The sequence below is a fragment of the Dreissena polymorpha genome, chromosome 13 (assembly GCF_020536995.1).
Source record: "Dreissena polymorpha isolate Duluth1 chromosome 13, UMN_Dpol_1.0, whole genome shotgun sequence".
In the NCBI taxonomy this organism is placed as follows: Eukaryota; Metazoa; Mollusca; class Bivalvia; order Myida; family Dreissenidae; genus Dreissena; species Dreissena polymorpha.
Genome location: NC_068367.1, coordinates 5,914,573 through 5,929,982, shown reverse-complemented (window position 1 = coordinate 5,929,982; position 15,410 = coordinate 5,914,573). Strand labels below are relative to the sequence as shown.

At 38.7% G+C, this 15,410-nt stretch overlaps 1 protein-coding gene and 1 long non-coding RNA gene across 8 annotated transcripts in view; both read right to left on the bottom strand.

Moving 5' to 3' along the window:
* LOC127855428 (transmembrane protein 198-like) overlaps positions 1 to 15,410 on the bottom strand; it is a 268,058-nt gene that overhangs the window by 70,268 nt on the left and 182,380 nt on the right. The window contains exon 1 of one of the 7 annotated variants that reach the window (XM_052390996.1): positions 3,481 to 3,548. The exons of the other annotated variants lie outside the window; for them this stretch is intronic. The gene's annotated coding sequence lies outside the window, so the exon portion shown is untranslated. Of the gene's footprint in view, positions 1 to 3,480; positions 3,549 to 15,410 lie in introns of those variants that run through there. 7 annotated transcript variants of the gene reach the window in all.
* Positions 5,069 to 6,645, bottom strand: LOC127855438 (uncharacterized). Its single transcript, XR_008037531.1, has 2 exons — positions 6,071 to 6,645; positions 5,069 to 5,925 (listed from the first exon to the last, which is right to left on the bottom strand). It is a non-coding gene; the product is annotated as an uncharacterized LOC127855438 (long non-coding RNA).

Here is a 15,410-nt window from a genome sequence, read left to right as displayed (position 1 = left end):
CCATTAGACTCACTTCATAACCCTAAGACTCACTTCATTACCCTAAGACTCACTTCATAACCCTCAGACTACTATATAACCCTCAGACTCACTTCATAACCCTCATTACCCTCAGACTTACTTCATAACCCTCAGACTACTATACAACCCTAAGACTCACTTCATAACCGTCAGACTCACTTCATAACCCTTAGACTCACTTCATAGCCCTTAGACTCACTTCATAACCCTTAGACTCACTTCATAACTCTAAGACTCACTTCAGTACACTGAGACACACTTCATTACCCTCAGACTCACTTCATATCCCTCAGACTCACTTCATAACCCCTAGGTTGGCGCTAAGGAAAAAAAATTAGTAGCCAAATTTCAGCACTACGATAACGACCCACATTATAACCTTTTTTGCTCAATGAACTACATAATCATTATCATGAATCTATAGGTATCAATAATGACTGTATTAAATTATCAATGAAGTCACATTTAAATAAATTATTTGTTACCTGAAATCAAATAATTTCATATTGTATTTTATTTTTCATTTATATTTATTTTCATGCACTGGCACAAACGGTATACAATGTTAGAACTTTCAGATATGCCCCGGTCTTTGATTGGGTGGGTCTTGCTTTGCATGCGTAGAACTTGTCATTGCAGACGACAGCAATAATTTTGCCCTCTTTCTTATAACACGGGTTTTACATGGCATACCGGTATTAATGCATAGTGAATAGTTATTATCACGTGGCTGTAGAAAAACGGTGTAAATCAGTTCTACAAATAGACATGATAAAATGTGCATGCACTGGATTGAATTTGTTACCGCATCACATTATTAACGGGTTTTGTTTCTTACAACTTACTCGCCGTAAGTAATTTTACACTGCTCAACAATTGCAATTAACTTCTCATAATTAATGATTGTTTACAGTACGGTAAATAGGTGTGATGATGATGCCCGAAACCGCCTTTAATGTACTGCTTTATTTACCGGTTTTATTTCACGTATTAATGCTACAACTGTGATTCATTGTTAATAAACCTGCGATAAACGCTTACTCTGTGACCGACGTCAATCAAAAATAATAATCGCTATATAACTCCGCCTCCATAAACATTCTCGTAACCGATTGGACGTTAAATATCACAGTTTGGCGACTGAAAAGTTACCCGAAAATTTCCCGTGATGAATCTGTCAGCATACACGACTGTGTTATGTGGCTTGAATATAAGATACGGGCATCCGGTTATCTCTTATCAATGGACTAACTATTACCACCTGGAGCTTTTATGGCGATTTCATGTGGATATCGGTGCCGAGTTCTCTTTAAAAGTAGGGAATATTATATACTTAAAGAGAAATATCAGGGGTTTTTTTGCAATCGCCATTTTCATTAACATTTTAAACTTTAATCGCCAGCTGAAAGATTCAATCGCCTTTGGCGATTTTGGCGATCGGAAACGCTAACATAGATAACCCTCATTACCCTCAGACTTACTTCAAAACCCCCAGACTCACTATACAACCCTAAGACTCACTTAATAACCATAAGACATACTTCATAACCCTTAAACACACTTCATTACCCTTAGACACACTTCATAACCATCAGACTCACTTCATAACCCTCAGACTCACTTAACAACCCTAAGACTCACTTAATAACCATTAGACTCACTTCATAACCCTTAGACTCATTTCATAACCCTCAGACTCACTTCATAACCCTCAGACTCACTTCATAACCCTCAGACTCACTTCATGACCATTAGACTCATTTCATAACCCATAGACTCATTTCATAACTCTCACACTCACTTCATAACCCTCAGACTCACTTCATAACCCTCAGACTCACTTTACAACCCTAAGACTCACTTAATAACCATTAGACTCACTTCATAACCCTTAGACTCACTTCATTACCCTAAGACTCACTTAATAACCCTCAACTCACTTCATAACCCTAAGACTCATTTCATAACCCTCAGACTCACTTCATAACCCTCAGACTCACTTCATAACCCTCAGACTCACTTTACAACCCTAAGACTCACTTAATAACCATTAGACTCACTTCATAACCCTTAGACTCACTTCATTACCCTAAGACTCACTTCATAACTCTCAGACTCACTTCATAACCCTCATTACCCTCAGACTTACTTCATAACCCTCAGACTACTATACAACCCTAAGACTCACTTAATAACCATTAGACTCACTTCATAACCCTTAGACGCACTTCATTACCCTTAGACACACTTCATAACCCTCAGACTCACTTCATAACCCTCAGACTCACTTAACAACCCTAAGACTCACTTAATAACCATTAGACTCACTTCATAACCCTTAGACTTACTTCATTACCCTTAGACACACTTCATAACCCTCAGATTCACTTCATAACCCTCAAACTCACCTCATAACCATCAGACTCACTTCATAACCTTTAGACTCACTTCATAACCCTCAGACTCACTTCATAACCCTCAAACTCACTACATTACCCTTAAACTCATTTCATAACTCTCAGACTCACTTCATAACCCTCAACTCACTTCATAACCCTCAGACTCATTTCATAACCCTCACACTCACTTCATTACCAACAGACTCACTGCATTACCTTCAGACTCACTTAACAACCATTAGACTCACTTCATAACCCTCAGACTCCCTTCACAATCCTCTGACTCACTTTATTACCCTTAGACACACTTCATAACCCTTAGACTCACTTCATAACCCTTATACTCACTTTACAACGCTCAGACTCACTTCATTACCCTTAGACTCACTTCATTACCCTATGACTCACTTCATAACCCTGAGACTCACTTTACAACCCTAGGACTCACTTCATAACCCTTAGACTCACTTCATAACCCTCAGACTCACTTTATAACCCTTAAACTCACTTCATAGCCCTTAGACTCACTTCATAACCCTTAGACTCACTTCATAACTCTAAGACTCACTTCATTACACTGAGACACACTTCATAACTCTCACACACACTTCATAGCCGTTAGACTCACTTCATAACCTTTAGACTCACTTCATAACCCTACATGCACTTCATTACACTTCATAACCCTAAAATCGGAGAAATATTGAAATGTAAATCGCTAGGAACAAGGTATAAGCAAAGTTATTTTTTGTAAAATATGTCATATGGATTCAAGTTCTGAAGAATGTACAACTATTTTGGTCAACTTATACATGAGCAATGTGTCACAGACACTGATGCCCCAACAACACCTGTTGCAACACTTTCAAATCCACAAAATAGTCTACAGTTAACAAAAAGACAAAGGGTAATAGTTCTGCCAAAAGTTGTCACAGCAATATTTCCTTTCTCGGTGTTCTAGATAAGCTGCGTATCAGCGTAATATACGCATTAGAAATATCAAGATTCACTCAATTTATCATTTCCATGCGTACATTTAAGCAAGCCAATCTAGACTTACGCAAATGATATAAATTCTCTGCGTATAGCGTAAACAAAAATATAAACAGCTGATTGTCTCTCGCCATTATATGAGACTGGTTATCGTAATAATTATAGATAATTTGTGCGCTGGATTGAAGAAATAGTAAGCCAGTCGGTATGTATACTCTGCTTCATCTAGACGCATGGTAAATTTAGTATTGATTTTTTTAACAAACAGTCAAGCGTTTATGTGTTTATTAAATTATATTAAGAGGTCAACATGGCTTCTTCGAAGCCAATACAAATTACTTCCCAAAGTGATATTGATTCTTTTTATACGGCAAAAGTTGTATCAAGTAAAAACAGTGTACTGCCAATACTGAATGATTTAATTTTCTCTGTTTTCAAATCAAAAAGGACACACTTAAACGCTTATAAAACAACTGTTGAAAGTTGGCAAAAAAGTTTTCCGTGGCTCACGATGGTGGAAGCCTATAGACCAAGGCAGTTAAAAACAAAAAACACTTTAAGAAACCTACTTCTTTGAAGGAATACATAGTTAATGGTTTATTGTGTTAAACATGATTAAAGTAGTGTGTCTGACTGTCTGTACTGCGGCTATATTCTTGTTTTACTTTTAGCAGATTACCCTTAAAGCAAGGCAAATTTTGACCATTTACCCCCATGCTTTGAAAAGTGGGGGTATTCAACCCTATGGGTAAAAAATTATCTATAACACTGCTTTCTTTGCCATCATCTACACATTAAGGTCATTCGACTGCACACGTTTGAGCCAGATCTACTCAGTGCTATTGAGAAGTTAAAAACACACTGACAGAAGTACAAACAAGTGCAAAACTTAATGCCTCCCACTTTGTGGGAGCATAAAAATACGACCACCAGTGTCAACAACACACATGGTTCCATGTGCTGCACATCTCTGCTCATGATGCCTATCTACACAGTTATCTACCCTGTCCTCATTAACCAGTTATAGCTCGTTAACATTCACTGCCTCCTGCACAAACACAGCAGTTTTCTAATCAAGCAATTGGAAATGAACAAGAAACTGAACTGAATAGTACCTAAATATCAGGTTTATAAAGAGTATCTGGTTTTCAATGTTTCATGGTGAAATAAATATATGAAGCCCGCTCTGGAAAAATGGGCTTTCATGCATTTGCGTAAATAGAGAATACTAAATCAGTGCCCAATAAAGCAAAGTTTATTTTGCGAGGCTTAGAAAATCTGAACCACGAGCCTTGGCGAGTGGTTCAGATTTTCGTGCCGAGCAAAATAAACTTTGCTTTATTCGGCACCGACCTAGTATTTGATTTAACCCATCAATTTTCAATTTTTAGTCGTAAATTATTTCTTTAAAAATAGAATAGGAAAATCGAACTACACGGAAAATCCCAAAGTTATTTTAAGCAAACATTGTTGGCAGATTTTCGTGCCGAGCAAAATAAACTTTGCTTTATTCGGCACCGACCTAGTATTTGATTTAACCCATCAATTTTCAATTTTTAGTCGTAAATTATTTCTTTAATAAAAGCTGCGCCATGAGCGCATGATACGCCCGTCGTTCGCCAATGAAGTAGTAAGGTAATAAATAACCCTTTGAATCATTTTTTTACTTCAGTTTATTTGTATTTGAATACATGGTTTATTTTATAAGTACATGAGCATGGAAATCACGAAATTTTGACGAACAAAGTCCCATAACTCTGGAACGACAATTCAGAATTCCGTCAAAAACGAAAGGGGATCAGGGTTTATCAATATTAAGATTGTGTTGAAATTTGAAAAAAATCCATCGAAGGATATTTGAGCTACAGTAGGACATTCAATGAAATCACGAAATTTTGACGAACAAAGTCCCATAACTCTGGAACGACAATTCAGAATTCCGTCAAAAACGAAAGGGGATCAGGGTTTATCAATATTAAGATTGTGTTAAAATTTGAAGAAAATCTGTCAAAGGATATTTGACGTAGCGTACGACATTAACAGACGGACGGACGGACGGACGGACGGACAGACGGACGCGGGGTATACCATAATACGTCCCGTCATAGACGGGCGTATAAAAAATCCATCGGGGGATATTTGAGCTACGGTAGGATACATGAACAACAATAACATTTAAGGTCACAGTGACCTTGACCTTAGAATGAATGACCTTGAAATGACCAGTGGTCATCTAAGTGTGCTTGCAAACCTTCATGTCAAGTTTGAAGACTCTATGTCCAAGCATACCAAAGTTATAACAATTTTAACATTTTAACATTTAAGGTCACAGTGACCTTGACCTTCAAATGAATGACATTGAAATGACCAGTGGTCATCTTCTAGTACTGGCCAATCTTTATTTCAAGTTTGAAGACTCTAGGTACAAGCATACCAAAGTTATAACATGAAATAAGAACTTTAACATTTTTACATTCAAGGTCACAGTGACCTTGACCTTCAAATGAATGACCTTGAAATGTCCAGGGGTTACTTACTAGTTCTGGCCAACCTTCATGTCAAGTTTCAAGACTCTAGGTCCAAGCATACCAAAGTTATAACAACTTTAACATTTTTACATTCAAGGTCACAGTGACCTTGACCTTCAAATGAATGACCTTGAAATGTCCAGTGGTTACTTACTAGTTCTGGCCAACCTTCATGTCAAGTTTCAAGACTCTAGGTCCAAGCATACCAAAGTTATAACAACTTTAACATTTTTATATAGCTACAGTAGGACATTCAATGAAATCACGAAATTTTGACGAACAAAGTCCCATAACTCTGGAACGACAATTCAGAATTCCGTCAAAAACGAAAGGGGATCAGGGTTTATCAATATTAAGATTGTGTTGAAATTTGAAAAAAATCCATCGAAGGATATTTGAGCTACAGTAGGACATTCAATGAAATCACGAAATTTTGACGAACAAAGTCCCATAACTCTGGAACGACAATTCAGAATTCCGTCAAAAACGAAAGGGGATCAGGGTTTATCAATATTAAGATTGTGTTAAAATTTGAAGAAAATCTGTCAAAGGATATTTGACGTAGCGTACGACATTAACAGACGGACGGACGGACGGACGGACGGACGGACGGACGGACGGACGGACAGACGGACGGACAGACGGACGGACAGACGGACGCGGGGTATACCATAATACGTCCCGTCATAGACGGGCGTATAAAAATAGAATAGGAAAATCGAACTACACGGAAAATCCCAAAGTAATTTTAAGCAAACATTGTTTCATTATTTTAATCGTGCCGAGCCTAATACATTACAAAAAGATCAGTAACTAACCTGTTTTTCTGTTTATCATACCTCGACGTCCCCTATTTTTAAGAAACAATGAAAACAAAACTTTAAACAACTGCAGCTTTAGCGTGAAAGAATATGCATTGTGTCGTATGACGTGTTAATAATGACGTCACAAGTACGCGCACTTAATATTTGTAAATAATGTTTTTTTGCTTTTTGAGTTGCATTATGTGTTAAAAATATATTACATCTTGGTACCAAATTGTTTGTTTTGTTGAATCTGATTAGATTTTACTAAAAATGATTACTTTATAGTTGATTCCGATTAATATGACCATTCTCCACCGCGCGTGACAGCTATATTTCAGCACTGCCGAAATAGAGGAAAATTTATTCCACAGTGGTTTATTTCGACAATGCACGTCTGATGATGGGATAAATGGTAATCCCATATAAGCCTTAGCAATATAGGCTAATCAGGGATGGCATTTTCCGCAAAGACTCGATTGTCATCTAGAAGAGACTTACTTGTAATGCAAACATTTCATAAAAACGGACAGTGTCGTCCCTGTCCGGACAGGCTTTTCTGTGACAACACTTAAAGCAAATGCATTAAGCCCAGTTTTTCCAGAAAGCGGCTCAAATGAACAGGAAACTGTCCTGTACAGTACTCATTAATTTATCCAGAGTATCTGGTTTTCAATGTTTTACTTGTGACACTGTTACATGTAAACTGTTCATGAGTTAAACCTGTACAACAAAGGATAATCAAAGGGTTTGAGCCTGTAATTCTCATATGGCATTTCATTTAAGAGCCTTGTTCTGTGAAACAGGGGCTAAACGCATGTGCATAAAGTGTAGTACCCGATGAGCCCATGGAGTGGACATAAAGTGTAGTACCCGATGAGCCCATGGAGTGGACATAAAGTGTAGTACCCCATGAGCCCATGGAGTGGACATAAAGTGTAGTACCCGATGAGCCCATGGAGTCGACATAAAGTGTAGTACCCGATGAGCCCATGGAGTGGACATAAAGTGTAGTACCCGATGAGCCCATGGAGTCGACATAAAGTGTAGTACCTGATGAGCTCATGGAGTCGACATAAAGTGTAGTACCCGCTGAGCCCATGGAGTGGACATAAAGTGTAGTACCCGATGAGCTCATGGAGTCGACATAAAGTGTAGTACCCGATGAGCCCATGGAGTCGACATAAAGTGTAGTACCCGATGAGCCCATGGAGTCGACATAAAGTGTAGTACCCGATGAGCCCATGGAGTCGACATAAAGTGTAGTACCCAATGAGCCCATGGAGTCGACATAAAGTGTAGTACCCGATGAGCCCATGGAGTCGACATAAAGTGTAGTACCCGATGAGCCCATGGAGTCGACATAAAGTGTAGTACCCGATGAGCTCATGGAGTCGAAATAAAGTGTAGTACCCAATGAGCCCATGGAGTCGACATAAAGTGTAGTACCGGATGAGCTCATGGAGTCGACATAAAGTGTAGTACCCGATGAACCCATGGAGTGGACATAAAGTGTAGTACCCGATGAGCCCATGGAGTGGACATAAAGTGTAGTACCCGTTTAGCCCATGGAGTCGACATAAAGTGTAGTACCCGATGAGCCCATGGAGTCGACATAAAGTGTAGTACCCGATGAGCCCATGGAGTCGACATAAAGTGTAGTACCAGATGAGCCCATGGAGTGGACATAAAGTGTAGTACCCAATGAGCCCATGGAGTCGACATAAAGTGTAGTACCCAATGAGCCCATGGAGTCGACATAAAGTGTAGTACCCGATGAGCCCATGGAGAGGACATAAAGTGTAGTACCCGATGAGCTCATGGAGTCGACATAAAGTGTAGTACCCGATGAGCCCATGGAGTCAACATGAAGTGTAGTACCCGATGAGCCCATGGAGTCGACATAAAGTGTAGTACCCGATGAGCCCATGGAGTCGACATAAAGTGTAGTACCCGATGAGCCCATGGAGTGGACATAAAGTGTAGTACCCGATGAGCCCATGGAGTGGACATAAAGTGTAGTACCCGATGAGCCCATGGAGTGGACATAAAGTGTAGTACCCGATGAGCCCATGGAGTCGACATTAAGTGTAGTACCCGATGAGCCCATGGAGTCGACATAAAGTGTAGTACCCGATGAGCGCATGGAGTCTACATAAAGTGTAGTACCCGATGAGCCCATGGAGTGGACATAAAGTGTAGTACCCAATGAGCCCATGGAGTTGACATAAAGTGTAGTACCCGATGGGCCCACGGAGTCGACATAAAGTGTAGTACCCGATGAGCCCATGGAGTCGACATGAAGTGTAGTACCCGATGAGCGCATGGAGTCGACATAAAGTGTAGTACCCGATGAGCCCATGGAGTGGACATAAAGTGTAGTACCCGATGAGCCCATGGAGTCGACATTAAGTGTAGTACCCGATGAGCCCATGGAGAGGACATAAAGTGTAGTACCCGATGAGCCCATGGAGTCAACATAAAGTGTAGTACCCGATGAGCCCATGGAGTCGACATTAAGTGTAGTACCCGATGAGCCCATGGAGAGGACATAAAGTGTAGTACCCGATGAGCCCATGGAGTCGACATTAAGTGTAGTACCCGATGAGCCCATGGAGAGGACATAAAGTGTAGTACCCAATGAGCCCATGGAGTCGACATAAAGTGTAGTACCCGATGAGCCCATGGAGTCGACATAAAGTGTAGTACCCGATGAGCCCATGGAGTCGACATTAAGTGTAGTACCCGATGAGCCCATGGAGAGGACATAAAGTGTAGTACCCAATGAGCCCATGGAGTCGACATAAAGTGTAGTACCCGATGAGCCCATGGAGTCGACATTAAGTGTAGTACCCGATGAGCCCATGGAGTGGACATAAAGTGTAGTGCCCAATGAGCCCATGGAGTTGACATAAAGTGTAGTACCCGATGAGCCCATGGAGTCGACAAAGGCTTATCAGAGACAACACTTACACTGTTTTAGTAGAAGTCTCTTCTCAGCAAAAATAGTCTAGTCACAAAGTGTCGTCCCTGATTAGCCTGCGCGGACTTCACAGGCGATTCTGGGACAACAATTTACACATATACATTAAGCCCTGTTTTCTCATGGCAAGGCTGATTTATATGCATTGCAGCTAGATACATTTGGGTAACTGTTTTTGTTTGTACTTTTGTAAAATTGAATTTGTGCAGCACTTCACCATAAGATTTACAATATCTGTCAACGCTTTCTCCCCCAGCTGTGTTTCCTATGTCTTGTCATGCCTGTCTCAACCATCATTACAGAATGACAAGATGCCTGTCAACCGAGAGGATTTGAGGATTCCATCAGAATGGTTAGACAGTCTACCAATTCAAGGAATTCTGTAAAGCACACAAACGTTTGCTGTCAGCAATAAGAATCCTCCATGGCGAAGATTTGAATTCCTTGCTCTTTTGAGCTCTTCATGATGTATGAGCATCTTAACCCATTTATGCCTAGCGTCTAGAAAAAAGGCCTTGGTAAACAGTGTAGACCCTGATGAGACGCCGCATAATGCTGCGTCTCATCAGGGTCTGTGCTGTTTGCTTAAAGGAATTTCTGTAAGAATTATTCTAAATATAGAAATAAAAATATACTACACATCCCTAATTTTGGAAATAAATTGATCCAATTTAGAAGGATGGGAGAGTCCACTAGGCATAAATGGGTTAACCTTATAGTCCCTCTCGGCTCATTTGTGTATATGTGTTGTAAAAAAACAAATGATATACCATATTTCATGATCATAAGGCGTAAAAATGTACAAACCCTTAAATTTCCCTGCTAACCTTCATCTTATCAATTCCCTGCTAACCCTCATCTTATCAATTCCCTGCTAATCCTCATCTTATCAATTCCCTGCTAACCCTCATCTTATCAATTCCCTGCTAACCCTCATCTTATCAATTCGAGGTAATTGTGCTGTGTTCAATCCTATTCTCTATATTAACTTTCACATTATAACAAAGGATGTTGAACAGATATTGATTACATTTTACATCCTTATTCAAGACGGAAATATATTGTGTATCTTTAAAAAGATATATAAACAATTACCAGTGGAAATGAACAATATATTTTGCCTATTGGAAACTTGTTTTGATTCCAAAATGTGTAAAGTTCTCAAACCAAACAAAAAGATACAATAATTAATGCTTGTTGGCCTTAGCCAAAAACATCCATTGCAACAACAAAACCATAGAATTTAACAGCACATGTAAGGCGCTATTTGAGGAAAGTTTAATATACCAGTACATTCACATGTTATAGCCAGGCATCTACTGTTTTTGTTAAATTCAATTTTACAGGAAAACTGCGCAGTCCCTGTAATTTATGAATGCATTTTGCTTGTTACATTTCCCAAATGTCACACTAACATCACACTTACATTACACAGAGATGCCATTAAGACTGCGAGCCTTCAATCAAGTGACATTAAATGACAATTTTCAAGATTACTTCTTCAAGCAGCTGCTGTTACTGGTTGCCAACTATTGTGCATGATTGCGCAATTGTCAAATTGAAATAAGTGGGAGTGAAGGGTTAAACATGGGTTTTATACAAGAGCACAGAAGTGGAACAATGAAGAGAAAATAGTGCGCTTTTCAAATAGGTAATATCTTTGTAGTTTAATTTACTGAAAGGTCATGCCATAAAAGCAGCAAATACATCTTAGCATGTTTGCTGTATATCTTTCATAAGTGTTTTATTCAAATGCCTTCTCTCTTGGTTTATTATCAAATGCCTTCTCTCTAGGTTTATTATCAAATGCCTTCTAAACTTCTCTCTTGGTTTATTATGAAATGCCATCTCTCTTGGTTTATTATCAAATGCCTTCAAATCTTGGTTAATTATCAAATGCCTTCTAATCTCGGTTTATTATCAAATGCCTCCTAAACTTCTCTCTTGGTTTTATCAAATGCCTTCTCTCTTGGTTTATTATCAAATGCCTTCTAATTTTGGTTTACTATCAAATGGCATCTAATCTTGGTTTATTATCAAATGCCTTCTAAACTTCTCTCTTGGTTTATTATCAAATGCCTTTTCTCTTGGTTTATTATCAATTGCCTTCTAATCTTCTTTCTGGGTTTATTATCAAATGCCTGCTCTCTTGGTTTATTATCAAATGCCTTCTAATCTTGGTTTATTATCAAATGCCTTCTAAACTTCTCTCTTGGTTTATTATCAAATGCCTTCTCTCTTGGTTTATTATCAAATGCCTTCTAATCTTCTTTCTGGGTTTATTATCAAATGCCTGCTCTCTTGGTTTATTATCAAATGTCTTCTAAACTTCTCTCTTGGTTTATTATCAAATGCCTTGTAATCTTGGTTTATTATCAAATGCCTTCTAAACTTCTCTCTTGGTTTATTATCAAATGCCTTCTCTCTTGGTTTATTATCAAATGCCTTCTAATCTTCTTTCTGGGTTTATTATCAAATGCCTGCTCTCTTGGTTTATTATCAAATGCCTTCTAAACTTCTCTCTTAGTTTATTATCAAATGCCTCAAACTTTCATCTTTTCATTCTGTATTGCAGTAACAAACAACTTATCCTGTCAAGTGTCAAGTTAAAAGTAACAAAAGGTGAGAAAACAGGGTTAACTGCAGTTGCCCAAAATGTTTCCCAGATTAGCTTGTTCAGTTTGCAAAGGCTGATCAAAGACTACACTGCTTTCCACTTTTATGTTTATTTTTTGTTTTAAAAGAAGTCGCCTCTATACAAAAATCCAGTTTAAACAGAAAGTGTGGTCCCTGATGAGCCTGTGCCAACTGCACAGGTTAATCTAGGACGACACTATGCATGCTTACATTAAGCCCCATTTTCTCAGAGCTATGCCTTATTAACGTTGGGTTGCTAAACCAATAAGAACTACCTACCACTGTAAAGGTGCATTATAAGCCCCAGAATGCTGTTTTTTCCCCCCAATGACATTAAGTAGCATACAGAATACTTTTATTCCATTCTACTAAAACCACGATACTCTTATTAAATACAGGATCACCAAAGGAACATACATACTAATTAAAAAAAAGAGAATTGTCTGCATGACATTTCGTTGTTTTTAAAAAAAACGCCTCTTTTGTGGAAATGTTAATTCGTGTATTTCCTTTTTTGTACAAAAACAGAGGAATTTCCATCCGACATTTTCAAGTGTGCTTAAAATGTTTAATGTGTGGATCAGTCTACCGTAAAACATTGTGTAGAAGGCGCACTTTTCTACCCCAAAATTATTTTAACAAGAGGGCCAAGATGGCCCTAGTTCACTCACCTGAGAGGAGTCGGTTCATTCAATCTTTACCAAATGTCAAACTTGACCTAGATATTGTCCAGACAAACATCCTGGTCAAGTCTCATCATAATTTCATCTGCAAGTCATGATCGATGTACCTATGAAGTTTCATGATCCTAGGTGTAAGCATTCTTGAGTTATCATCCGGAAACATTTTTTCTAAGTCGAGTCACCGTGACCTTGACAGCCATTGTGTGAATACATTTTTTGGCACTGTGACCATGACCTTTGACCTAGTGACCTGATAATCAATAGGGGTCATCTGCCAGTCATGATCAATATACCTATTATTATTCATGAACCTAGGCATAAGCATTCTTGAGTTATCAACCAGAAACCATTTTACTATTTCAGGTCACAGTGACATTGACCTTTGACCTAGTGACCTGAAAATCAATAGGGGTCATCTGCGAGTCATGATCATTGTATCTATGAAGTTTCATGATCCTAGGCATAAGCGTTCTTGAGTTATCATCCAGAAACCATTTTACTATTTCAGGTCACCGTGACCTTGAACTTTGACCTAGTGACCTGAAAATCAATAGGGGTCATCTTCGAGTCATGATCAATATATCTATGAAGTTTCATGATCCTAGGCATAAGCGTTCTTGAGTTATCATCTGGAAACCATTTAACTATTTCGGGTCACTGTGACCTTGACCTTTGACATAGTGACCTGAAAATCAATAGGGGTCATCTACAAGTCATGATCAATGTACCTATGAAGTTTCATGATCCTAGGAATAAGTGTTCTTGAGTTATCATCTGGAAACCATTTTTCTATTTCGGGTCATTGTGACCTTGACCTTTGACCTAGTGACCTGAAAATCAAAAGGGGTCATCTACAAGTCATGATCAATGTACCTATGAAGTTTCATGATCCTAGACCTAAGCGTTCTTGAGTTATCATACCAAAACCATTTTACTATTTTGGGTCATTGTGACCTTGACCTTTGACCTAGTGACCTGAAAATCAATAGGGGTTATTTGCAAGTCATGACCAATGTATCTATGAAGTTTCATGATCCTAGGCATAAGCATTCTTGAGTTATCATCCTGAAACCATTTTATTGCTTTTGGTCACCATGACCTTGGCCTTTGACCTAGTGACCTGAAAATCAATAGGGGTCATCTGTGAGTCTTGATCAATGTATCTATGAAGGTTCATGATCCTAGACATAGGCGTTCTTGAGTTATCAACCAGAAACCATTTTACTATTTGAGGTCACCGTGAACTTGATCTTTGACCTAGTGACCTGAAAATCTATAGGGGTCATCTTCGAGTCATGATCAATGCTCCTATGAAGTTTCATGATTCTAGGCATAAGCGTTCTTGAGTTATCATCTGGAAACCATTTAACTATTTCGGGTCACTGTGACCTTGACCTTTGACATAGTGACCTGAAAATCAATAGGGGTCATCTACAAGTCATGATCAATGTACCTATGAAGTTTCATGATCCTAGGAATAAGTGTTCTTGAGTTATCATCTGGAAACCATTTTTCTATTTCGGGTCATTGTGACCTTGACCTTTGACCTAGTGACCTGAAAATCAAAAGGGGTCATCTACAAGTCATGATCAATGTACCTATGAAGTTTCATGATCCTAGACCTAAGCGTTCTTGAGTTATCATACCAAAACCATTTTACTATTTTGGGTCATTGTGACCTTGACCTTTGACCTAGTGACCTGAAAATCAATAGGGGTTATTTGCAAGTCATGACCAATGTATCTATGAAGTTTCATGATCCTAGGCATAAGCATTCTTGAGTTATCATCCTGAAACCATTTTATTGCTTTTGGTCACCATGACCTTGGCCTTTGACCTAGTGACCTGAAAATCAATAGGGGTCATCTGTGAGTCTTGATCAATGTATCTATGAAGGTTCATGATCCTAGACATAGGCGTTCTTGAGTTATCAACCAGAAACCATTTTACTATTTGAGGTCACCGTGAACTTGATCTTTGACCTAGTGACCTGAAAATCTATAGGGGTCATCTTCGAGTCATGATCAATGCTCCTATGAAGTTTCATGATTCTAGGCATAAGCGTTCTTGAGTTATCACCTGGAAACCATTTAACTATTTCGGGTCACCATGACCTTGACCTTTGACCTAGTGACCTGAAAATCAATAGGGGTCATCTACAAGTCATGATCAATATATCTATGAAGTTTCATGATCCTAGGCCTATGCGTTCTTGAGTTATCATCCGGAAACCATTTTACTATTTCGGGTCATCGTGACCTTTACCTTTGACCTAGTGACCTGAAAATCAATAGGTATCATCTACAAGTTATGATCAATGTACCTATAAAGTTTAATGATCCTAGGCCCAAGCGTTTTTGAGT